General features: G+C 47.6%; 12 non-coding genes across 12 annotated transcripts; all 12 read right to left on the reverse strand.

Moving 5' to 3' along the window:
* Positions 1 to 1,007: 1,007 nt before the first annotated feature.
* Positions 1,008 to 1,171, reverse strand: LOC140563114 (U1 spliceosomal RNA). The gene has a single exon (XR_011980348.1). It is a non-coding gene; the product is annotated as a U1 spliceosomal RNA (small nuclear RNA).
* A 1,661-nt stretch (positions 1,172 to 2,832) lies between these two features.
* LOC140562947 (U1 spliceosomal RNA) lies at positions 2,833 to 2,996 on the reverse strand. The gene has a single exon (XR_011980188.1). It is a non-coding gene; the product is annotated as a U1 spliceosomal RNA (small nuclear RNA).
* A 1,659-nt stretch (positions 2,997 to 4,655) lies between these two features.
* Positions 4,656 to 4,819, reverse strand: LOC140562948 (U1 spliceosomal RNA). The gene has a single exon (XR_011980189.1). It is a non-coding gene; the product is annotated as a U1 spliceosomal RNA (small nuclear RNA).
* Positions 4,820 to 6,478: 1,659 nt separating this feature from the next.
* Positions 6,479 to 6,642, reverse strand: LOC140562949 (U1 spliceosomal RNA). Its single transcript, XR_011980190.1, has one exon. It is a non-coding gene; the product is annotated as a U1 spliceosomal RNA (small nuclear RNA).
* A 1,653-nt stretch (positions 6,643 to 8,295) lies between these two features.
* Positions 8,296 to 8,459, reverse strand: LOC140562950 (U1 spliceosomal RNA). The gene has a single exon (XR_011980191.1). It is a non-coding gene; the product is annotated as a U1 spliceosomal RNA (small nuclear RNA).
* A 1,651-nt stretch (positions 8,460 to 10,110) lies between these two features.
* On the reverse strand, positions 10,111 to 10,274 carry LOC140562952 (U1 spliceosomal RNA). The gene has a single exon (XR_011980193.1). It is a non-coding gene; the product is annotated as a U1 spliceosomal RNA (small nuclear RNA).
* Positions 10,275 to 11,933: 1,659 nt separating this feature from the next.
* LOC140563055 (U1 spliceosomal RNA) lies at positions 11,934 to 12,097 on the reverse strand. Its single transcript, XR_011980292.1, has one exon. It is a non-coding gene; the product is annotated as a U1 spliceosomal RNA (small nuclear RNA).
* Positions 12,098 to 13,754: 1,657 nt separating this feature from the next.
* On the reverse strand, positions 13,755 to 13,918 carry LOC140562953 (U1 spliceosomal RNA). Its single transcript, XR_011980194.1, has one exon. It is a non-coding gene; the product is annotated as a U1 spliceosomal RNA (small nuclear RNA).
* Positions 13,919 to 15,577: 1,659 nt separating this feature from the next.
* Positions 15,578 to 15,741, reverse strand: LOC140562954 (U1 spliceosomal RNA). The gene has a single exon (XR_011980195.1). It is a non-coding gene; the product is annotated as a U1 spliceosomal RNA (small nuclear RNA).
* Positions 15,742 to 17,398: 1,657 nt separating this feature from the next.
* Positions 17,399 to 17,562, reverse strand: LOC140563052 (U1 spliceosomal RNA). Its single transcript, XR_011980289.1, has one exon. It is a non-coding gene; the product is annotated as a U1 spliceosomal RNA (small nuclear RNA).
* Positions 17,563 to 19,221: 1,659 nt separating this feature from the next.
* On the reverse strand, positions 19,222 to 19,385 carry LOC140563053 (U1 spliceosomal RNA). Its single transcript, XR_011980290.1, has one exon. It is a non-coding gene; the product is annotated as a U1 spliceosomal RNA (small nuclear RNA).
* Positions 19,386 to 21,046: 1,661 nt separating this feature from the next.
* Positions 21,047 to 21,210, reverse strand: LOC140562955 (U1 spliceosomal RNA). Its single transcript, XR_011980196.1, has one exon. It is a non-coding gene; the product is annotated as a U1 spliceosomal RNA (small nuclear RNA).
* Positions 21,211 to 22,061: the final 851 nt, after the last annotated feature.

Below are 22,061 nucleotides of genomic sequence, written 5' to 3' on the forward strand. Positions count from 1 at the left end.
GCTCTCGGATAACTTTTCTCAAGATCTCAGGCCTTAATTAGTTTCTTGGGGCTGTGGCTTGTTCACAGTCTTCGTCAGGAAAGCCCAGCTGACGCAAATGTCAAAGCTTTCTAAAAAGGGATTTCTCAAAGCTTAGCACTGCCGGCCAGCAGCCAGAGGCTCCTCTAATCAGCTACCTAGCACTACGAAAAGTTCAACAACCGCCCACCTCAAAGCAGGAGAAGGCTATAGGAAAAGCGTTTTAAGGTAGCCGCTTCCTCAGCACGTAACGTTGTTGAGAAATGGCAGTCAAAAGGAAGGGCCGAGGCCAAAGGCCAACTTGAGGTCCCTCTTGGAGTAAAGATTTAGCAGGCTCTGGAGTGATGGTGGACTGTTCCACAGTCTAAACAATGAGCCTGATGCATTTTGGAAAGGGCTCCTGTGGGCCGACCAGTCTTGTATCTCCATTCTATGCGTTCCTGTGAAATGTCCCGCTGTCTTGTGTTGCTGCATGGGCTTGAAGAACGACGTCTCGTTTCAATGTCAACAAGTTACAGTGAAGAACGACAATAAAAGCACTTGACCTGACGTAATATTCAGCCTTATTGTGAGAAATGACATCCCAATGTGTCCCAATATTCTTGTCTGAGCAGATGGTGGATATGGCCAGTGCTTCCACAACACTCACTGCTCACATGTCCGTTGTAAGGACAGCGTAATCAGGGCTGCTTGAATGGATTGAGTGTAGCGACTAAAAGAGGGTGTAGAAACGTTTTGTAGGAATTGATGTCTTTTTTGCTTCTTTCTAAAGCTTCAGATCTTTTCCCATTTTGGAAGGTGCCACGTGTGGATCCTGAAGTCAGTTCCGACTTGTCAAGCACGTACGAAGTAAAGACACGTGAAGAGAGCCGCTTGAAGCAGCTGGGTTATGACACCAGCTACCCCCCCGCAGGAGTCACAGCACGCAAAAGCAATTTGACGTCCCAAGGACTGTTTTGTAAGAGCAATCTATCGTTAGACGAGAAAATCAGGGGAGAGCGCGAACGCAGTCCCCCACTACCAGAAATTATGCAGTCGAGATTCCCACATTTGGGGAATTCGCAGGGGTCAGCACAACCTGAGTGCAATGGTTGAGCCTCACCCTGGGTGAACTACCTTCTTGATCATGGTGTCTCCCCTGCCAGGTAAGTATGAGTTCTTCACACACTGGGGAGTGGGACCACCACTGGCTGTCCTCTTCACTGAGACGGTAAAGACTACATGCGTTACACCACCCAGACACTGAAATAAAACACTGCAACAAAGACCCTACATACACACACACACACACACACACACACACAAACAAAGACATCACCAACAAATGCATTGGTGTGCTGCCTCACAAAACGCTTTACTTTGCCATATTTCCGAAAACCACAACACTTCCCATGATGCACTGCTTCTGAGTGCGTACAATGCTGCTCACCAGAGGGGGCTGCTCCACCAATTCTCTCCCTCCTACAAGGCCCAGGACAGGGGCTCAGTCCTGAACAACTCCCACAAGCAACAGTTATCATTAGCTAATTCAACAAACATCCTCATGCCCTGCTTCAGGTGGGTCACAGTAGGGGTGGACAATAGGACAATATCTTATCCATATCATGATCAACTCAACTATTGCATCTTTCATTACAAACAGTGCGTACTTACAGTCCCGTGCAAAACTTTAGGCAACCCTGGTCAAACGGTCTGTTAGCAAACATTTTTAGCAAGAGACAGTGTAGGATTTTTGTTCTGCACAACATTAGAGTGGAAAGAGGAAAGGAGCACCACGCAACAAAGATGGGCTCCCCAAGAGATTTCAGCTCTCGGATAACTTTTCTCAAGATCTCAGGCCTTAATTAGTTTCTTGGGGCTGTGGCTTGTTCACAGTCTTCGTCAGGAAAGCCCAGCTGACGCAAATGTCAAAGCTTTCTAAAAAGGGATTTCTCAAAGCTTAGCACTGCCGGCCAGCAGCCAGAGGCTCCTCTAATCAGCTACCTAGCACTACGAAAAGTTCAACAACCGCCCACCTCAAAGCAGGAGAAGGCTATAGGAAAAGCGTTTTAAGGTAGCCGCTTCCTCAGCACGTAACGTTGTTGAGAAATGGCAGTCAAAAGGAAGGGCCGAGGCCAAAGGCCAACTTGAGGTCCCTCTTGGAGTAAAGATTTAGCAGGCTCTGGAGTGATGGTGGACTGTTCCACAGTCTAAACAATGAGCCTGATGCATTTTGGAAAGGGCTCCTGTGGGCCGACCAGTCTTGTATCTCCATTCTATGCGTTCCTGTGAAATGTCCCGCTGTCTTGTGTTGCTGCATGGGCTTGAAGAACGACGTCTCGTTTCAATGTCAACAAGTTACAGTGAAGAACGACAATAAAAGCACTTGACCTGACGTAATATTCAGCCTTATTGTGAGAAATGACATCCCAATGTGTCCCAATATTCTTGTCTGAGCAGATGGTGGATATGGCCAGTGCTTCCACAACACTCACTGCTCACATGTCCGTTGTAAGGACAGCGTAATCAGGGCTGCTTGAATGGATTGAGTGTAGCGACTAAAAGAGGGTGTAGAAACGTTTTGTAGGAATTGATGTCTTTTTTGCTTCTTTCTAAAGCTTCAGATCTTTTCCCATTTTGGAAGGTGCCACGTGTGGATCCTGAAGTCAGTTCCGACTTGTCAAGCACGTACGAAGTAAAGACACGTGAAGAGAGCCGCTTGAAGCAGCTGGGTTATGACACCAGCTACCCCCCCGCAGGAGTCACAGCACGCAAAAGCAATTTGACGTCCCAAGGACTGTTTTGTAAGAGCAATCTATCGTTAGACGAGAAAATCAGGGGAGAGCGCGAACGCAGTCCCCCACTACCAGAAATTATGCAGTCGAGATTCCCACATTTGGGGAATTCGCAGGGGTCAGCACAACCGGAGTGCAATGGTTGAGCCTCACCCTGGGTGAACCACCTTCTTGATCATGGTATCTCCCCTGCCAGGTAAGTATGAGTTCTTCACACACTGGGGAGTGGGACCACCACTGGCTGTCCTCTTCACTGAGACGGTAAAGACTACATGCGTTACACCACCCAGACACTGAAATAAAACACTGCAACAAAGACCCTACATACACACACACACACACACACACACACAAACAAAGACATCACCAACAAATGCATTGGTGTGCTGCCTCACAAAACGCTTTACTTTGCCATGTTTCCGAAAACCACAACACTTCCCATGATGCACTGCTTCTGAGTGCGTACAATGCTGCTCACCAGAGGGGGCTGCTCCACCAATTCTCTCCCTCCTACAAGGCCCAGGACAGGGGCTCAGTCCTGAACAACTCCCACAAGCAACAGTTATCATTAGCTAATTCAACAAACATCCTCATGCCCTGCTTCAGGTGGGTCACAGTAGGGGTGGACAATAGGACAATATCTTATCCATATCATGATCAACTCAACTATTGCATCTTTCATTACAAACAGTGCGTACTTACAGTCCCGTGCAAAACTTTAGGCAACCCTGGTCAAACGGTCTGTTAGCAAACATTTTTAGCAAGAGACAGTGTAGGATTTTTGTTCTGCACAACATTAGAGTGGAAAGAGGAAAGGAGCACCACGCAACAAAGATGGGCTCCCCAAGAGATTTCAGCTCTCGGATAACTTTTCTCAAGATCTCAGGCCTTAATTAGTTTCTTGGGGCTGTGGCTTGTTCACAGTCTTCGTCAGGAAAGCCCAGCTGACGCAAATGTCAAAGCTTTCTAAAAAGGGATTTCTCAAAGCTTAGCACTGCCGGCCAGCAGCCAGAGGCTCCTCTAATCAGCTACCTAGCACTACGAAAAGTTCAACAACCGCCCACCTCAAAGCAGGAGAAGGCTATAGGAAAAGCGTTTTAAGGTAGCCGCTTCCTCAGCACGTAACGTTGTTGAGAAATGGCAGTCAAAAGGAAGGGCCGAGGCCAAAGGCCAACTTGAGGTCCCTCTTGGAGTAAAGATTTAGCAGGCTCTGGAGTGATGGTGGACTGTTCCACAGTCTAAACAATGAGCCTGATGCATTTTGGAAAGGGCTCCTGTGGGCCGACCAGTCTTGTATCTCCATTCTATGCGTTCCTGTGAAATGTCCCGCTGTCTTGTGTTGCTGCATGGGCTTGAAGAACGACGTCTCGTTTCAATGTCAACAAGTTACAGTGAAGAACGACAATAAAAGCACTTGACCTGACGTAATATTCAGCCTTATTGTGAGAAATGACATCCCAATGTGTCCCAATATTCTTGTCTGAGCAGATGGTGGATATGGCCAGTGCTTCCACAACACTCACTGCTCACATGTCCGTTGTAAGGACAGCGTAATCAGGGCTGCTTGAATGGATTGAGTGTAGCGACTAAAAGAGGGTGTAGAAACGTTTTGTAGGAATTGATGTCTTTTTTGCTTCTTTCTAAAGCTTCAGATCTTTTCCCATTTTGGAAGGTGCCACGTGTGGATCCTGAAGTCAGTTCCGACTTGTCAAGCACGTACGAAGTAAAGACACGTGAAGAGAGCCGCTTGAAGCAGCTGGGTTATGACACCAGCTACCCCCCCGCAGGAGTCACAGCACGCAAAAGCAATTTGACGTCCCAAGGACTGTTTTGTAAGAGCAATCTATCATTAGACGAGAAAATCAGGGGAGAGCGCGAACGCAGTCCCCCACTACCAGAAATTATGCAGTCGAGATTCCCACATTTGGGGAATTCGCAGGGGTCAGCACAACCGGAGTGCAATGGTTGAGCCTCACCCTGGGTGAACCACCTTCTTGATCATGGTATCTCCCCTGCCAGGTAAGTATGAGTTCTTCACACACTGGGGAGTGGGACCACCACTGGCTGTCCTCTTCACTGAGACGGTAAAGACTACATGCGTTACACCACCCAGACACTGAAATAAAACACTGCAACAAAGACCCTACATACACACACACACACACACAAACAGACAAACAAAGACATCACCAACAAATGCATTGGTGTGCTGCCTCACAAAACGCTTTACTTTGCCATGTTTCCGAAAACCACAACACTTCCCATGATGCACTGCTTCTGAGTGCGTACAATGCTGCTCACCAGAGGGGGCTGCTCCACCAATTCTCTCCCTCCTACAAGGCCCAGGACAGGGGCTCAGTCCTGAACAACTCCCACAAGCAACAGTTATCATTAGCTAATTCAACAAACATCCTCATGCCCTGCTTCAGGTGGGTCACAGTAGGGGTGGACAATAGGACAATATCTTATCCATATCATGATCAACTCAACTATTGCATCTTTCATTACAAACAGTGCGTACTTACAGTCCCGTGCAAAACTTTAGGCAACCCTGGTCAAACGGTCTGTTAGCAAACATTTTTAGCAAGAGACAGTGTAGGATTTTTGTTCTGCACAACATTAGAGTGGAAAGAGGAAAGGAGCACCACGCAACAAAGATGGGCTCCCCAAGAGATTTCAGCTCTCGGATAACTTTTCTCAAGATCTCAGGCCTTAATTAGTTTCTTGGGGCTGTGGCTTGTTCACAGTCTTCGTCAGGAAAGCCCAGCTGACGCAAATGTCAAAGCTTTCTAAAAAGGGATTTCTCAAAGCTTAGCACTGCCGGCCAGCAGCCAGAGGCTCCTCTAATCAGCTACCTAGCACTACGAAAAGTTCAACAACCGCCCACCTCAAAGCAGGAGAAGGCTATAGGAAAAGCGTTTTAAGGTAGCCGCTTCCTCAGCACGTAACGTTGTTGAGAAATGGCAGTCAAAAGGAAGGGCCGAGGCCAAAGGCCAACTTGAGGTCCCTCTTGGAGTAAAGATTTAGCAGGCTCTGGAGTGATGGTGGACTGTTCCACAGTCTAAACAATGAGCCTGATGCATTTTGGAAAGGGCTCCTGTGGGCCGACCAGTCTTGTATCTCCATTCTATGCGTTCCTGTGAAATGTCCCGCTGTCTTGTGTTGCTGCATGGGCTTGAAGAACGACGTCTCGTTTCAATGTCAACAAGTTACAGTGAAGAACGACAATAAAAGCACTTGACCTGACGTAATATTCAGCCTTATTGTGAGAAATGACATCCCAATGTGTCCCAATATTCTTGTCTGAGCAGATGGTGGATATGGCCAGTGCTTCCACAACACTCACTGCTCACATGTCCGTTGTAAGGACAGCGTAATCAGGGCTGCTTGAATGGATTGAGTGTAGCGACTAAAAGAGGGTGTAGAAACGTTTTGTAGGAATTGATGTCTTTTTTGCTTCTTTCTAAAGCTTCAGATCTTTTCCCATTTTGGAAGGTGCCACGTGTGGATCCTGAAGTCAGTTCCGACTTGTCAAGCACGTACGAAGTAAAGACACGTGAAGAGAGCCGCTTGAAGCAGCTGGGTTATGACACCAGCTACCCCCCCGCAGGAGTCACAGCACGCAAAAGCAATTTGACGTCCCAAGGACTGTTTTGTAAGAGCAATCTATAGTTAGACGAGAAAATCAGGGGAGAGCGCGAACGCAGTCCCCCACTACCAGAAATTATGCAGTCGAGATTCCCACATTTGGGGAATTCGCAGGGGTCAGCACAACCGGAGTGCAATGGTTGAGCCTCACCCTGGGTGAACCACCTTCTTGATCATGGTATCTCCCCTGCCAGGTAAGTATGAGTTCTTCACACACTGGGGAGTGGGACCACCACTGGCTGTCCTCTTCACTGAGACGGTAAAGACTACATGCGTTACACCACCCAGACACTGAAATAAAACACTGCAACAAAGACCCTACATACACACACACACACACACAAACAAAGACATCACCAACAAATGCATTGGTGTGCTGCCTCACAAAACGCTTTACTTTGCCATGTTTCCGAAAACCACAACACTTCCCATGATGCACTGCTTCTGAGTGCGTACAATGCTGCTCACCAGAGGGGGCTGCTCCACCAATTCTCTCCCTCCTACAAGGCCCAGGACAGGGGCTCAGTCCTGAACAACTCCCACAAGCAACAGTTATCATTAGCTAATTCAACAAACATCCTCATGCCCTGCTTCAGGTGGGTCACAGTAGGGGTGGACAATAGGACAATATCTTATCCATATCATGATCAACTCAACTATTGCATCTTTCATTACAAACAGTGCGTACTTACAGTCCCGTGCAAAACTTTAGGCAACCCTGGTCAAACGGTCTGTTAGCAAACATTTTTAGCAAGAGACAGTGTAGGATTTTTGTTCTGCACAACATTAGAGTGGAAAGAGGAAAGGAGCACCACGCAACAAAGATGGGCTCCCCAAGAGATTTCAGCTCTCGGATAACTTTTCTCAAGATCTCAGGCCTTAATTAGTTTCTTGGGGCTGTGGCTTGTTCACAGTCTTCGTCAGGAAAGCCCAGCTGACGCAAATGTCAAAGCTTTCTAAAAAGGGATTTCTCAAAGCTTAGCACTGCCGGCCAGCAGCCAGAGGCTCCTCTAATCAGCTACCTAGCACTACGAAAAGTTCAACAACCGCCCACCTCAAAGCAGGAGAAGGCTATAGGAAAAGCGTTTTAAGGTAGCCGCTTACTCAGCACGTAACGTTGTTGAGAAATGGCAGTCAAAATGAAGGGCCGAGGCCAAAGGCCAACTTGAGGTCCCTCTTGGAGTAAAGATTTAGCAGGCTCTGGAGTGATGGTGGACTGTTCCACAGTCTAAACAATGAGCCTGATGCATTTTGGAAAGGGCTCCTGTGGGCCGACCAGTCTTGTATCTCCATTCTATGCGTTCCTGTGAAATGTCCCGCTGTCTTGTGTTGCTGCATGGGCTTGAAGAACGACGTCTCGTTTCAATGTCAACAAGTTACAGTGAAGAACGACAATAAAAGCACTTGACCTGACGTAATATTCAGCCTTATTGTGAGAAATGACATCCCAATGTGTCCCAATATTCTTGTCTGAGCAGATGGTGGATATGGCCAGTGCTTCCACAACACTCACTGCTCACATGTCCGTTGTAAGGACAGCGTAATCAGGGCTGCTTGAATGGATTGAGTGTAGCGACTAAAAGAGGGTGTAGAAACGTTTTGTAGGAATTGATGTCTTTTTTGCTTCTTTCTAAAGCTTCAGATCTTTTCCCATTTTGGAAGGTGCCACGTGTGGATCCTGAAGTCAGTTCCGACTTGTCAAGCACGTACGAAGTAAAGACACGTGAAGAGAGCCGCTTGAAGCAGCTGGGTTATGACACCAGCTACCCCCCTCCGCAGGAGTCACAGCACGCAAAAGCAATTTGACGTCCCAAAGACTGTTTTGTAAGAGCAATCTATCGTTAGACGAGAAAATCAGGGGAGAGCGCGAACGCAGTCCCCCACTACCAGAAATTATGCAGTCGAGATTCCCACATTTGGGGAATTCGCAGGGGTCAGCACAACCGGAGTGCAATGGTTGAGCCTCACCCTGGGTGAACCACCTTCTTGATCATGGTATCTCCCCTGCCAGGTAAGTATGAGTTCTTCACACACTGGGGAGTGGGACCACCACTGGCTGTCCTCTTCACTGAGACGGTAAAGACTACATGCGTTACACCACCCAGACACTGAAATAAAACACTGCAACAAAGACCCTACATACACACACACACACACACAAACAAAGACATCACCAACAAATGCATTGGTGTGCTGCCTCACAAAACGCTTTACTTTGCCATGTTTCCGAAAACCACAACACTTCCCATGATGCACTGCTTCTGAGTGCGTACAATGCTGCTCACCAGAGGGGGCTGCTCCACCAATTCTCTCCCTCCTACAAGGCCCAGGACAGGGGCTCAGTCCTGAACAACTCCCACAAGCAACAGTTATCATTAGCTAATTCAACAAACATCCTCATGCCCTGCTTCAGGTGGGTCACAGTAGGGGTGGACAATAGGACAATATCTTATCCATATCATGATCAACTCAACTATTGCATCTTTCATTACAAACAGTGCGTACTTACAGTCCCGTGCAAAACTTTAGGCAACCCTGGTCAAACGGTCTGTTAGCAAACATTTTTAGCAAGAGACAGTGTAGGATTTTTGTTCTGCACAACATTAGAGTGGAAAGAGGAAAGGAGCACCACGCAACAAAGATGGGCTCCCCAAGAGATTTCAGCTCTCGGATAACTTTTCTCAAGATCTCAGGCCTTAATTAGTTTCTTGGGGCTGTGGCTTGTTCACAGTCTTCGTCAGGAAAGCCCAGCTGACGCAAATGTCAAAGCTTTCTAAAAAGGGATTTCTCAAAGCTTAGCACTGCCGGCCAGCAGCCAGAGGCTCCTCTAATCAGCTACCTAGCACTACGAAAAGTTCAACAACCGCCCACCTCAAAGCAGGAGAAGGCTATAGGAAAAGCGTTTTAAGGTAGCCGCTTCCTCAGCACGTAACGTTGTTGAGAAATGGCAGTCAAAAGGAAGGGCCGAGGCCAAAGGCCAACTTGAGGTCCCTCTTGGAGTAAAGATTTAGCAGGCTCTGGAGTGATGGTGGACTGTTCCACAGTCTAAACAATGAGCCTGATGCATTTTGGAAAGGGCTCCTGTGGGCCGACCAGTCTTGTATCTCCATTCTATGCGTTCCTGTGAAATGTCCCGCTGTCTTGTGTTGCTGCATGGGCTTGAAGAACGACGTCTCGTTTCAATGTCAACAAGTTACAGTGAAGAACGACAATAAAAGCACTTGACCTGACGTAATATTCAGCCTTATTGTGAGAAATGACATCCCAATGTGTCCCAATATTCTTGTCTGAGCAGATGGTGGATATGGCCAGTGCTTCCACAACACTCACTGCTCACATGTCCGTTGTAAGGACAGCGTAATCAGGGCTGCTTGAATGGATTGAGTGTAGCGACTAAAAGAGGGTGTAGAAACGTTTTGTAGGAATTGATGTCTTTTTTGCTTCTTTCTAAAGCTTCAGATCTTTTCCCATTTTGGAAGGTGCCACGTGTGGATCCTGAAGTCAGTTCCGACTTGTCAAGCACGTACGAAGTAAAGACACGTGAAGAGAGCCGCTTGAAGCAGCTGGGTTATGACACCAGCTACCCCCCCGCAGGAGTCATAGCACGCAAAAGCAATTTGACGTCCCAAGGACTGTTTTGTAAGAGCAATCTATCGTTAGACGAGAAAATCAGGGGAGAGCGCGAACGCAGTCCCCCACTACCAGAAATTATGCAGTCGAGATTCCCACATTTGGGGAATTCGCAGGGGTCAGCACAACCGGAGTGCAATGGTTGAGCCTCACCCTGGGTGAACCACCTTCTTGATCATGGTATCTCCCCTGCCAGGTAAGTATGAGTTCTTCACACACTGGGGAGTGGGACCACCACTGGCTGTCCTCTTCACTGAGACGGTAAAGACTACATGCGTTACACCACCCAGACACTGAAATAAAACACTGCAACAAAGACCCTACATACACACACACACACACACACACACACAAACAAAGACATCACCAACAAATGCATTGGTGTGCTGCCTCACAAAACGCTTTACTTTGCCATGTTTCCGAAAACCACAACACTTCCCATGATGCACTGCTTCTGAGTGCGTACAATGCTGCTCACCAGAGGGGGCTGCTCCACCAATTCTCTCCCTCCTACAAGGCCCAGGACAGGGGCTCAGTCCTGAACAACTCCCACAAGCAACAGTTATCATTAGCTAATTCAACAAACATCCTCATGCCCTGCTTCAGGTGGGTCACAGTAGGGGTGGACAATAGGACAATATCTTATCCATATCATGATCAACTCAACTATTGCATCTTTCATTACAAACAGTGCGTACTTACAGTCCCGTGCAAAACTTTAGGCAACCCTGGTCAAACGGTCTGTTAGCAAACATTTTTAGCAAGAGACAGTGTAGGATTTTTGTTCTGCACAACATTAGAGTGGAAAGAGGAAAGGAGCACCACGCAACAAAGATGGGCTCCCCAAGAGATTTCAGCTCTCGGATAACTTTTCTCAAGATCTCAGGCCTTAATTAGTTTCTTGGGGCTGTGGCTTGTTCACAGTCTTCGTCAGGAAAGCCCAGCTGACGCAAATGTCAAAGCTTTCTAAAAAGGGATTTCTCAAAGCTTAGCACTGCCGGCCAGCAGCCAGAGGCTCCTCTAATCAGCTACCTAGCACTACGAAAAGTTCAACAACCGCCCACCTCAAAGCAGGAGAAGGCTATAGGAAAAGCGTTTTAAGGTAGCCGCTTCCTCAGCACGTAACGTTGTTGAGAAATGGCAGTCAAAAGGAAGGGCCGAGGCCAAAGGCCAACTTGAGGTCCCTCTTGGAGTAAAGATTTAGCAGGCTCTGGAGTGATGGTGGACTGTTCCACAGTCTAAACAATGAGCCTGATGCATTTTGGAAAGGGCTCCTGTGGGCCGACCAGTCTTGTATCTCCATTCTATGCGTTCCTGTGAAATGTCCCGCTGTCTTGTGTTGCTGCATGGGCTTGAAGAACGACGTCTCGTTTCAATGTCAACAAGTTACAGTGAAGAACGACAATAAAAGCACTTGACCTGACGTAATATTCAGCCTTATTGTGAGAAATGACATCCCAATGTGTCCCAATATTCTTGTCTGAGCAGATGGTGGATATGGCCAGTGCTTCCACAACACTCACTGCTCACATGTCCGTTGTAAGGACAGCGTAATCAGGGCTGCTTGAATGGATTGAGTGTAGCGACTAAAAGAGGGTGTAGAAACGTTTTGTAGGAATTGATGTCTTTTTTGCTTCTTTCTAAAGCTTCAGATCTTTTCCCATTTTGGAAGGTGCCACGTGTGGATCCTGAAGTCAGTTCCGACTTGTCAAGCACGTAAGAAGTAAAGACACGTGAAGAGAGCCACTTGAAGCAGCTGGGTTATGACACCAGCTACCCCCCCGCAGGAGTCACAGCACGCAAAAGCAATTTGACGTCCCAAGGACTGTTTTGTAAGAGCAATCTATCGTTAGACGAAAAAATCAGGGGAGAGCGCGAACGCAGTCCCCCACAACCAGAAATTATGCAGTCGAGATTCCCACATTTGGGGAATTCGCAGGGGTCAGCACAACCGGAGTGCAATGGTTGAGCCTCACCCTGGGTGAACCACCTTCTTGATCATGGTATCTCCCCTGCCAGGTAAGTATGAGTTCTTCACACACTGGGGAGTGGGACCACCACTGGCTGTCCTCTTCACTGAGACGGTAAAGACTACATGCGTTACACCACCCAGACACTGAAATAAAACACTGCAACAAAGACCCTACATACACACACACACACACACACACACAAACAAAGACATCACCAACAAATGCATTGGTGTGCTGCCTCACAAAACGCTTTACTTTGCCATGTTTCCGAAAACCACAACACTTCCCATGATGCACTGCTTCTGAGTGCGTACAATGCTGCTCACCAGAGGGGGCTGCTCCACCAATTCTCTCCCTCCTACAAGGCCCAGGACAGGGGCTCAGTCCTGAACAACTCCCACAAGCAACAGTTATCATTAGCTAATTCAACAAACATCCTCATGCCCTGCTTCAGGTGGGTCACAGTAGGGGTGGACAATAGGACAATATCTTATCCATATCATGATCAACTCAACTATTGCATCTTTCATTACAAACAGTGCGTACTTACAGTCCCGTGCAAAACTTTAGGCAACCCTGGTCAAACGGTCTGTTAGCAAACATTTTTAGCAAGAGACAGTGTAGGATTTTTGTTCTGCACAACATTAGAGTGGAAAGAGGAAAGGAGCACCACGCAACAAAGATGGGCTCCCCAAGAGATTTCAGCTCTCGGATAACTTTTCTCAAGATCTCAGGCCTTAATTAGTTTCTTGGGGCTGTGGCTTGTTCACAGTCTTCGTCAGGAAAGCCCAGCTGACGCAAATGTCAAAGCTTTCTAAAAAGGGATTTCTCAAAGCTTAGCACTGCCGGCCAGCAGCCAGAGGCTCCTCTAATCAGCTACCTAGCACTACGAAAAGTTCAACAACCGCCCACCTCAAAGCAGGAGAAGGCTATAGGAAAAGCGTTTTAAGGTAGCCGCTTCCTCAGCACGTAACGTTGTTGAGAAATGGCAGTCAAAAGGAAGGGCCGAGGCCAAAGGCCAACTTGAGGTCCCTCTTGGAGTAAAGATTTAGCAGGCTCTGGAGTGATGGTGGACTGTTCCACAGTCTAAACAATGAGCCTGATGCATTTTGGAAAGGGCTCCTGTGGGCCGACCAGTCTTGTATCTCCATTCTATGCGTTCCTGTGAAATGTCCCGCTGTCTTGTGTTGCTGCATGGGCTTGAAGAACGACGTCTCGTTTCAATGTCAACAAGTTACAGTGAAGAACGACAATAAAAGCACTTGACCTGACGTAATATTCAGCCTTATTGTGAGAAATGACATCCCAATGTGTCCCAATATTCTTGTCTGAGCAGATGGTGGATATGGCCAGTGCTTCCACAACACTCACTGCTCACATGTCCGTTGTAAGGACAGCGTAATCAGGGCTGCTTGAATGGATTGAGTGTAGCGACTAAAAGAGGGTGTAGAAACGTTTTGTAGGAATTGATGTCTTTTTTGCTTCTTTCTAAAGCTTCAGATCTTTTCCCATTTTGGAAGGTGCCACGTGTGGATCCTGAAGTCAGTTCCGACTTGTCAAGCACGTACGAAGTAAAGACACGTGAAGAGAGCCGCTTGAAGCAGCTGGGTTATGACACCAGCTACCCCCCCGCAGGAGTCATAGCACGCAAAAGCAATTTGACGTCCCAAGGACTGTTTTGTAAGAGCAATCTATCGTTAGACGAGAAAATCAGGGGAGAGCGCGAACGCAGTCCCCCACTACCAGAAATTATGCAGTCGAGATTCCCACATTTGGGGAATTCGCAGGGGTCAGCACAACCGGAGTGCAATGGTTGAGCCTCACCCTGGGTGAACCACCTTCTTGATCATGGTATCTCCCCTGCCAGGTAAGTATGAGTTCTTCACACACTGGGGAGTGGGACCACCACTGGCTGTCCTCTTCACTGAGACGGTAAAGACTACATGCGTTACACCACCCAGACACTGAAATAAAACACTGCAACAAAGACCCTACATACACACACACACACACACACACACACAAACAAAGACATCACCAACAAATGCATTGGTGTGCTGCCTCACAAAACGCTTTACTTTGCCATGTTTCCGAAAACCACAACACTTCCCATGATGCACTGCTTCTGAGTGCGTACAATGCTGCTCACCAGAGGGGGCTGCTCCACCAATTCTCTCCCTCCTACAAGGCCCAGGACAGGGGCTCAGTCCTGAACAACTCCCACAAGCAACAGTTATCATTAGCTAATTCAACAAACATCCTCATGCCCTGCTTCAGGTGGGTCACAGTAGGGGTGGACAATAGGACAATATCTTATCCATATCATGATCAACTCAACTATTGCATCTTTCATTACAAACAGTGCGTACTTACAGTCCCGTGCAAAACTTTAGGCAACCCTGGTCAAACGGTCTGTTAGCAAACATTTTTAGCAAGAGACAGTGTAGGATTTTTGTTCTGCACAACATTAGAGTGGAAAGAGGAAAGGAGCACCACGCAACAAAGATGGGCTCCCCAAGAGATTTCAGCTCTCGGATAACTTTTCTCAAGATCTCAGGCCTTAATTAGTTTCTTGGGGCTGTGGCTTGTTCACAGTCTTCGTCAGGAAAGCCCAGCTGACGCAAATGTCAAAGCTTTCTAAAAAGGGATTTCTCAAAGCTTAGCACTGCCGGCCAGCAGCCAGAGGCTCCTCTAATCAGCTACCTAGCACTACGAAAAGTTCAACAACCGCCCACCTCAAAGCAGGAGAAGGCTATAGGAAAAGCGTTTTAAGGTAGCCGCTTCCTCAGCACGTAACGTTGTTGAGAAATGGCAGTCAAAAGGAAGGGCCGAGGCCAAAGGCCAACTTGAGGTCCCTCTTGGAGTAAAGATTTAGCAGGCTCTGGAGTGATGGTGGACTGTTCCACAGTCTAAACAATGAGCCTGATGCATTTTGGAAAGGGCTCCTGTGGGCCGACCAGTCTTGTATCTCCATTCTATGCGTTCCTGTGAAATGTCCCGCTGTCTTGTGTTGCTGCATGGGCTTGAAGAACGACGTCTCGTTTCAATGTCAACAAGTTACAGTGAAGAACGACAATAAAAGCACTTGACCTGACGTAATATTCAGCCTTATTGTGAGAAATGACATCCCAATGTGTCCCAATATTCTTGTCTGAGCAGATGGTGGATATGGCCAGTGCTTCCACAACACTCACTGCTCACATGTCCGTTGTAAGGACAGCGTAATCAGGGCTGCTTGAATGGATTGAGTGTAGCGACTAAAAGAGGGTGTAGAAACGTTTTGTAGGAATTGATGTCTTTTTTGCTTCTTTCTAAAGCTTCAGATCTTTTCCCATTTTGGAAGGTGCCACGTGTGGATCCTGAAGTCAGTTCCGACTTGTCAAGCACGTACGAAGTAAAGACACGTGAAGAGAGCCGCTTGAAGCAGCTGGGTTATGACACCAGCTACCCCCCCGCAGGAGTCACAGCACGCAAAAGCAATTTGACATCCCAAGGACTGTTTTGTAAGAGCAATCTATCGTTAGACGAGAAAATCAGGGGAGAGCGCGAACGCAGTCCCCCACTACCAGAAATTATGCAGTCGAGATTCCCACATTTGGGGAATTCGCAGGGGTCAGCACAACCGGAGTGCAATGGTTGAGCCTCACCCTGGGTGAACCACCTTCTTGATCATGGTATCTCCCCTGCCAGGTAAGTATGAGTTCTTCACACACTGGGGAGTGGGACCACCACTGGCTGTCCTCTTCACTGAGACGGTAAAGACTACATGCGTTACACCACCCAGACACTGAAATAAAACACTGCAACAAAGACCCTACATACACACACACACACACAAACACACAAACAAAGACATCACCAACAAATGCATTGGTGTGCTGCCTCACAAAACGCTTTACTTTGCCATGTTTCCGAAAACCACAACACTTCCCATGATGCACTGCTTCTGAGTGCGTACAATGCTGCTCACCAGAGGGGGCTGCTCCACCAATTCTCTCCCTCCTACAAGGCCCAGGACAGGGGCTCAGTCCTGAACAACTCCCACAAGCAACAGTTATCATTAGCTAATTCAACAAACATCCTCATGCCCTGCTTCAGGTGGGTCACAGTAGGGGTGGACAATAGGACAATATCTTATCCATATCATGATCAACTCAACTATTGCATCTTTCATTACAAACAGTGCGTACTTACAGTCCCGTGCAAAACTTTAGGCAACCCTGGTCAAACGGTCTGTTAGCAAACATTTTTAGCAAGAGACAGTGTAGGATTTTTGTTCTGCACAACATTAGAGTGGAAAGAGGAAAGGAGCACCACGCAACAAAGATGGGCTCCCCAAGAGATTTCAGCTCTCGGATAACTTTTCTCAAGATCTCAGGCCTTAATTAGTTTCTTGGGGCTGTGGCTTGTTCACAGTCTTCGTCAGGAAAGCCCAGCTGACGCAAATGTCAAAGCTTTCTAAAAAGGGATTTCTCAAAGCTTAGCACTGCCGGCCAGCAGCCAGAGGCTCCTCTAATCAGCTACCTAGCACTACGAAAAGTTCAACAACCGCCCACCTCAAAGCAGGAGAAGGCTATAGGAAAAGCGTTTTAAGGTAGCCGCTTCCTCAGCACGTAACGTTGTTGAGAAATGGCAGTCAAAAGGAAGGGCCGAGGCCAAAGGCCAACTTGAGGTCCCTCTTGGAGTAAAGATTTAGCAGGCTCTGGAGTGATGGTGGACTGTTCCACAGTCTAAACAATGAGCCTGATGCATTTTGGAAAGGGCTCCTGTGGGCCGACCAGTCTTGTATCTCCATTCTATGCGTTCCTGTGAAATGTCCCGCTGTCTTGTGTTGCTGCATGGGCTTGAAGAACGACGTCTCGTTTCAATGTCAACAAGTTACAGTGAAGAACGACAATAAAAGCACTTGACCTGACGTAATATTCAGCCTTATTGTGAGAAATGACATCCCAATGTGTCCCAATATTCTTGTCTGAGCAGATGGTGGATATGGCCAGTGCTTCCACAACACTCACTGCTCACATGTCCGTTGTAAGGACAGCGTAATCAGGGCTGCTTGAATGGATTGAGTGTAGCGACTAAAAGAGGGTGTAGAAACGTTTTGTAGGAATTGATGTCTTTTTTGCTTCTTTCTAAAGCTTCAGATCTTTTCCCATTTTGGAAGGTGCCACGTGTGGATCCTGAAGTCAGTTCCGACTTGTCAAGCACGTACGAAGTAAAGACACGTGAAGAGAGCCGCTTGAAGCAGCTGGGTTATGACACCAGCTACCCCCCCGCAGGAGTCACAGCACGCAAAAGCAATTTGACGTCCCAAGGACTGTTTTGTAAGAGCAATCTATCATTAGACGAGAAAATCAGGGGAGAGCGCGAACGCAGTCCCCCACTACCAGAAATTATGCAGTCGAGATTCCCACATTTGGGGAATTCGCAGGGGTCAGCACAACCTGAGTGCAATGGTTGAGCCTCACCCTGGGTGAACCACCTTCTTGATCATGGTATCTCCCCTGCCAGGTAAGTATGAGTTCTTCACACACTGGGGAGTGGGACCACCACTGGCTGTCCTCTTCACTGAGACGGTAAAGACTACATGCGTTACACCACCCAGACACTGAAATAAAACACTGCAACAAAGACCCTACATACACACACACACACACACAAACAGACAAACAAAGACATCACCAACAAATGCATTGGTGTGCTGCCTCACAAAACGCTTTACTTTGCCATGTTTCCGAAAACCACAACACTTCCCATGATGCACTGCTTCTGAGTGCGTACAATGCTGCTCACCAGAGGGGGCTGCTCCACCAATTCTCTCCCTCCTACAAGGCCCAGGACAGGGGCTCAGTCCTGAACAACTCCCACAAGCAACAGTTATCATTAGCTAATTCAACAAACATCCTCATGCCCTGCTTCAGGTGGGTCACAGTAGGGGTGGACAATAGGACAATATCTTATCCATATCATGATCAACTCAACTATTGCATCTTTCATTACAAACAGTGCGTACTTACAGTCCCGTGCAAAACTTTAGGCAACCCTGGTCAAACGGTCTGTTAGCAAACATTTTTAGCAAGAGACAGTGTAGGATTTTTGTTCTGCACAACATTAGAGTGGAAAGAGGAAAGGAGCACCACGCAACAAAGATGGGCTCCCCAAGAGATTTCAGCTCTCGGATAACTTTTCTCAAGATCTCAGGCCTTAATTAGTTTCTTGGGGCTGTGGCTTGTTCACAGTCTTCGTCAGGAAAGCCCAGCTGACGCAAATGTCAAAGCTTTCTAAAAAGGGATTTCTCAAAGCTTAGCACTGCCGGCCAGCAGCCAGAGGCTCCTCTAATCAGCTACCTAGCACTACGAAAAGTTCAACAACCGCCCACCTCAAAGCAGGAGAAGGCTATAGGAAAAGCGTTTTAAGGTAGCCGCTTCCTCAGCACGTAACGTTGTTGAGAAATGGCAGTCAAAAGGAAGGGCCGAGGCCAAAGGCCAACTTGAGGTCCCTCTTGGAGTAAAGATTTAGCAGGCTCTGGAGTGATGGTGGACTGTTCCACAGTCTAAACAATGAGCCTGATGCATTTTGGAAAGGGCTCCTGTGGGCCGACCAGTCTTGTATCTCCATTCTATGCGTTCCTGTGAAATGTCCCGCTGTCTTGTGTTGCTGCATGGGCTTGAAGAACGACGTCTCGTTTCAATGTCAACAAGTTACAGTGAAGAACGACAATAAAAGCACTTGACCTGACGTAATATTCAGCCTTATTGTGAGAAATGACATCCCAATGTGTCCCAATATTCTTGTCTGAGCAGATGGTGGATATGGCCAGTGCTTCCACAACACTCACTGCTCACATGTCCGTTGTAAGGACAGCGTAATCAGGGCTGCTTGAATGGATTGAGTGTAGCGACTAAAAGAGGGTGTAGAAACGTTTTGTAGGAATTGATGTCTTTTTTGCTTCTTTCTAAAGCTTCAGATCTTTTCCCATTTTGGAAGGTGCCACGTGTGGATCCTGAAGTCAGTTCCGACTTGTCAAGCACGTACGAAGTAAAGACACGTGAAGAGAGCCGCTTGAAGCAGCTGGGTTATGACACCAGCTACCCCCCCGCAGGAGTCACAGCACGCAAAAGCAATTTGACGTCCCAAGGACTGTTTTGTAAGAGCAATCTATCATTAGACGAGAAAATCAGGGGAGAGCGCGAACGCAGTCCCCCACTACCAGAAATTATGCAGTCGAGATTCCCACATTTGGGGAATTCGCAGGGGTCAGCACAACCTGAGTGCAATGGTTGAGCCTCACCCTGGGTGAACCACCTTCTTGATCATGGTATCTCCCCTGCCAGGTAAGTATGAGTTCTTCACACACTGGGGAGTGGGACCACCACTGGCTGTCCTCTTCACTGAGACGGTAAAGACTACATGCGTTACACCACCCAGACACTGAAATAAAACACTGCAACAAAGACCCTACATACACACACACACACACACAAACAGACAAACAAAGACATCACCAACAAATGCATTGGTGTGCTGCCTCACAAAACGCTTTACTTTGCCATGTTTCCGAAAACCACAACACTTCCCATGATGCACTGCTTCTGAGTGCGTACAATGCTGCTCACCAGAGGGGGCTGCTCCACCAATTCTCTCCCTCCTACAAGGCCCAGGACAGGGGCTCAGTCCTGAACAACTCCCACAAGCAACAGTTATCATTAGCTAATTCAACAAACATCCTCATGCCCTGCTTCAGGTGGGTCACAGTAGGGGTGGACAATAGGACAATATCTTATCCATATCATGATCAACTCAACTATTGCATCTTTCATTACAAACAGTGCGTACTTACAGTCCCGTGCAAAACTTTAGGCAACCCTGGTCAAACGGTCTGTTAGCAAACATTTTTAGCAAGAGACAGTGTAGGATTTTTGTTCTGCACAACATTAGAGTGGAAAGAGGAAAGGAGCACCACGCAACAAAGATGGGCTCCCCAAGAGATTTCAGCTCTCGGATAACTTTTCTCAAGATCTCAGGCCTTAATTAGTTTCTTGGGGCTGTGGCTTGTTCACAGTCTTCGTCAGGAAAGCCCAGCTGACGCAAATGTCAAAGCTTTCTAAAAAGGGATTTCTCAAAGCTTAGCACTGCCGGCCAGCAGCCAGAGGCTCCTCTAATCAGCTACCTAGCACTACGAAAAGTTCAACAACCGCCCACCTCAAAGCAGGAGAAGGCTATAGGAAAAGCGTTTTAAGGTAGCCGCTTCCTCAGCACGTAACGTTGTTGAGAAATGGCAGTCAAAAGGAAGGGCCGAGGCCAAAGGCCAACTTGAGGTCCCTCTTGGAGTAAAGATTTAGCAGGCTCTGGAGTGATGGTGGACTGTTCCACAGTCTAAACAATGAGCCTGATGCATTTTGGAAAGGGCTCCTGTGGGCCGACCAGTCTTGTATCTCCATTCTATGCGTTCCTGTGAAATGTCCCGCTGTCTTGTGTTGCTGCATGGGCTTGAAGAACGACGTCTCGTTTCAATGTCAACAAGTTACAGTGAAGAACGACAATAAAAGCACTTGACCTGACGTAATATTCAGCCTTATTGTGAGAAATGACATCCCAATGTGTCCCAATATTCTTGTCTGAGCAGATGGTGGATATGGCCAGTGCTTCCACAACACTCACTGCTCACATGTCCGTTGTAAGGACAGCGTAATCAGGGCTGCTTGAATGGATTGAGTGTAGCGACTAAAAGAGGGTGTAGAAACGTTTTGTAGGAATTGATGTCTTTTTTGCTTCTTTCTAAAGCTTCAGATCTTTTCCCATTTTGGAAGGTGCCACGTGTGGATCCTGAAGTCAGTTCCGACTTGTCAAGCACGTACGAAGTAAAGACACGTGAAGAGAGCCGCTTGAAGCAGCTGGGTTATGACACCAGCTACCCCCCTCCGCAGGAGTCACAGCACGCAAAAGCAATTTGACGTCCCAAAGACTGTTTTGTAAGAGCAATCTATCGTTAGACGAGAAAATCAGGGGAGAGCGCGAACGCAGTCCCCCACTACCAGAAATTATGCAGTCGAGATTCCCACATTTGGGGAATTCGCAGGGGTCAGCACAACCGGAGTGCAATGGTTGAGCCTCACCCTGGGTGAACCACCTTCTTGATCATGGTATCTCCCCTGCCAGGTAAGTATGAGTTCTTCACACACTGGGGAGTGGGACCACCACTGGCTGTCCTCTTCACTGAGACGGTAAAGACTACATGCGTTACACCACCCAGACACTGAAATAAAACACTGCAACAAAGACCCTACATACACACACACACACACACAAACAAAGACATCACCAACAAATGCATTGGTGTGCTGCCTCACAAAACGCTTTACTTTGCCATGTTTCCGAAAACCACAACACTTCCCATGATGCACTGCTTCTGAGTGCGTACAATGCTGCTCACCAGAGGGGGCTGCTCCACCAATTCTCTCCCTCCTACAAGGCCCAGGACAGGGGCTCAGTCCTGAACAACTCCCACAAGCAACAGTTATCATTAGCTAATTCAACAAACATCCTCATGCCCTGCTTCAGGTGGGTCACAGTAGGGGTGGACAATAGGACAATATCTTATCCATATCATGATCAACTCAACTATTGCATCTTTCATTACAAACAGTGCGTACTTACAGTCCCGTGCAAAACTTTAGGCAACCCTGGTCAAACGGTCTGTTAGCAAACATTTTTAGCAAGAGACAGTGTAGGATTTTTGTTCTGCACAACATTAGAGTGGAAAGAGGAAAGGAGCACCACGCAACAAAGATGGGCTCCCCAAGAGATTTCAGCTCTCGGATAACTTTTCTCAAGATCTCAGGCCTTAATTAGTTTCTTGGGGCTGTGGCTTGTTCACAGTCTTCGTCAGGAAAGCCCAGCTGACGCAAATGTCAAAGCTTTCTAAAAAGGGATTTCTCAAAGCTTAGCACTGCCGGCCAGCAGCCAGAGGCTCCTCTAATCAGCTACCTAGCACTACGAAAAGTTCAACAACCGCCCA

This window comes from Salminus brasiliensis, chromosome 9 (genome assembly GCF_030463535.1).
Source record: "Salminus brasiliensis chromosome 9, fSalBra1.hap2, whole genome shotgun sequence".
NCBI classification, from domain to species: Eukaryota; Metazoa; Chordata; class Actinopteri; order Characiformes; family Bryconidae; genus Salminus; species Salminus brasiliensis.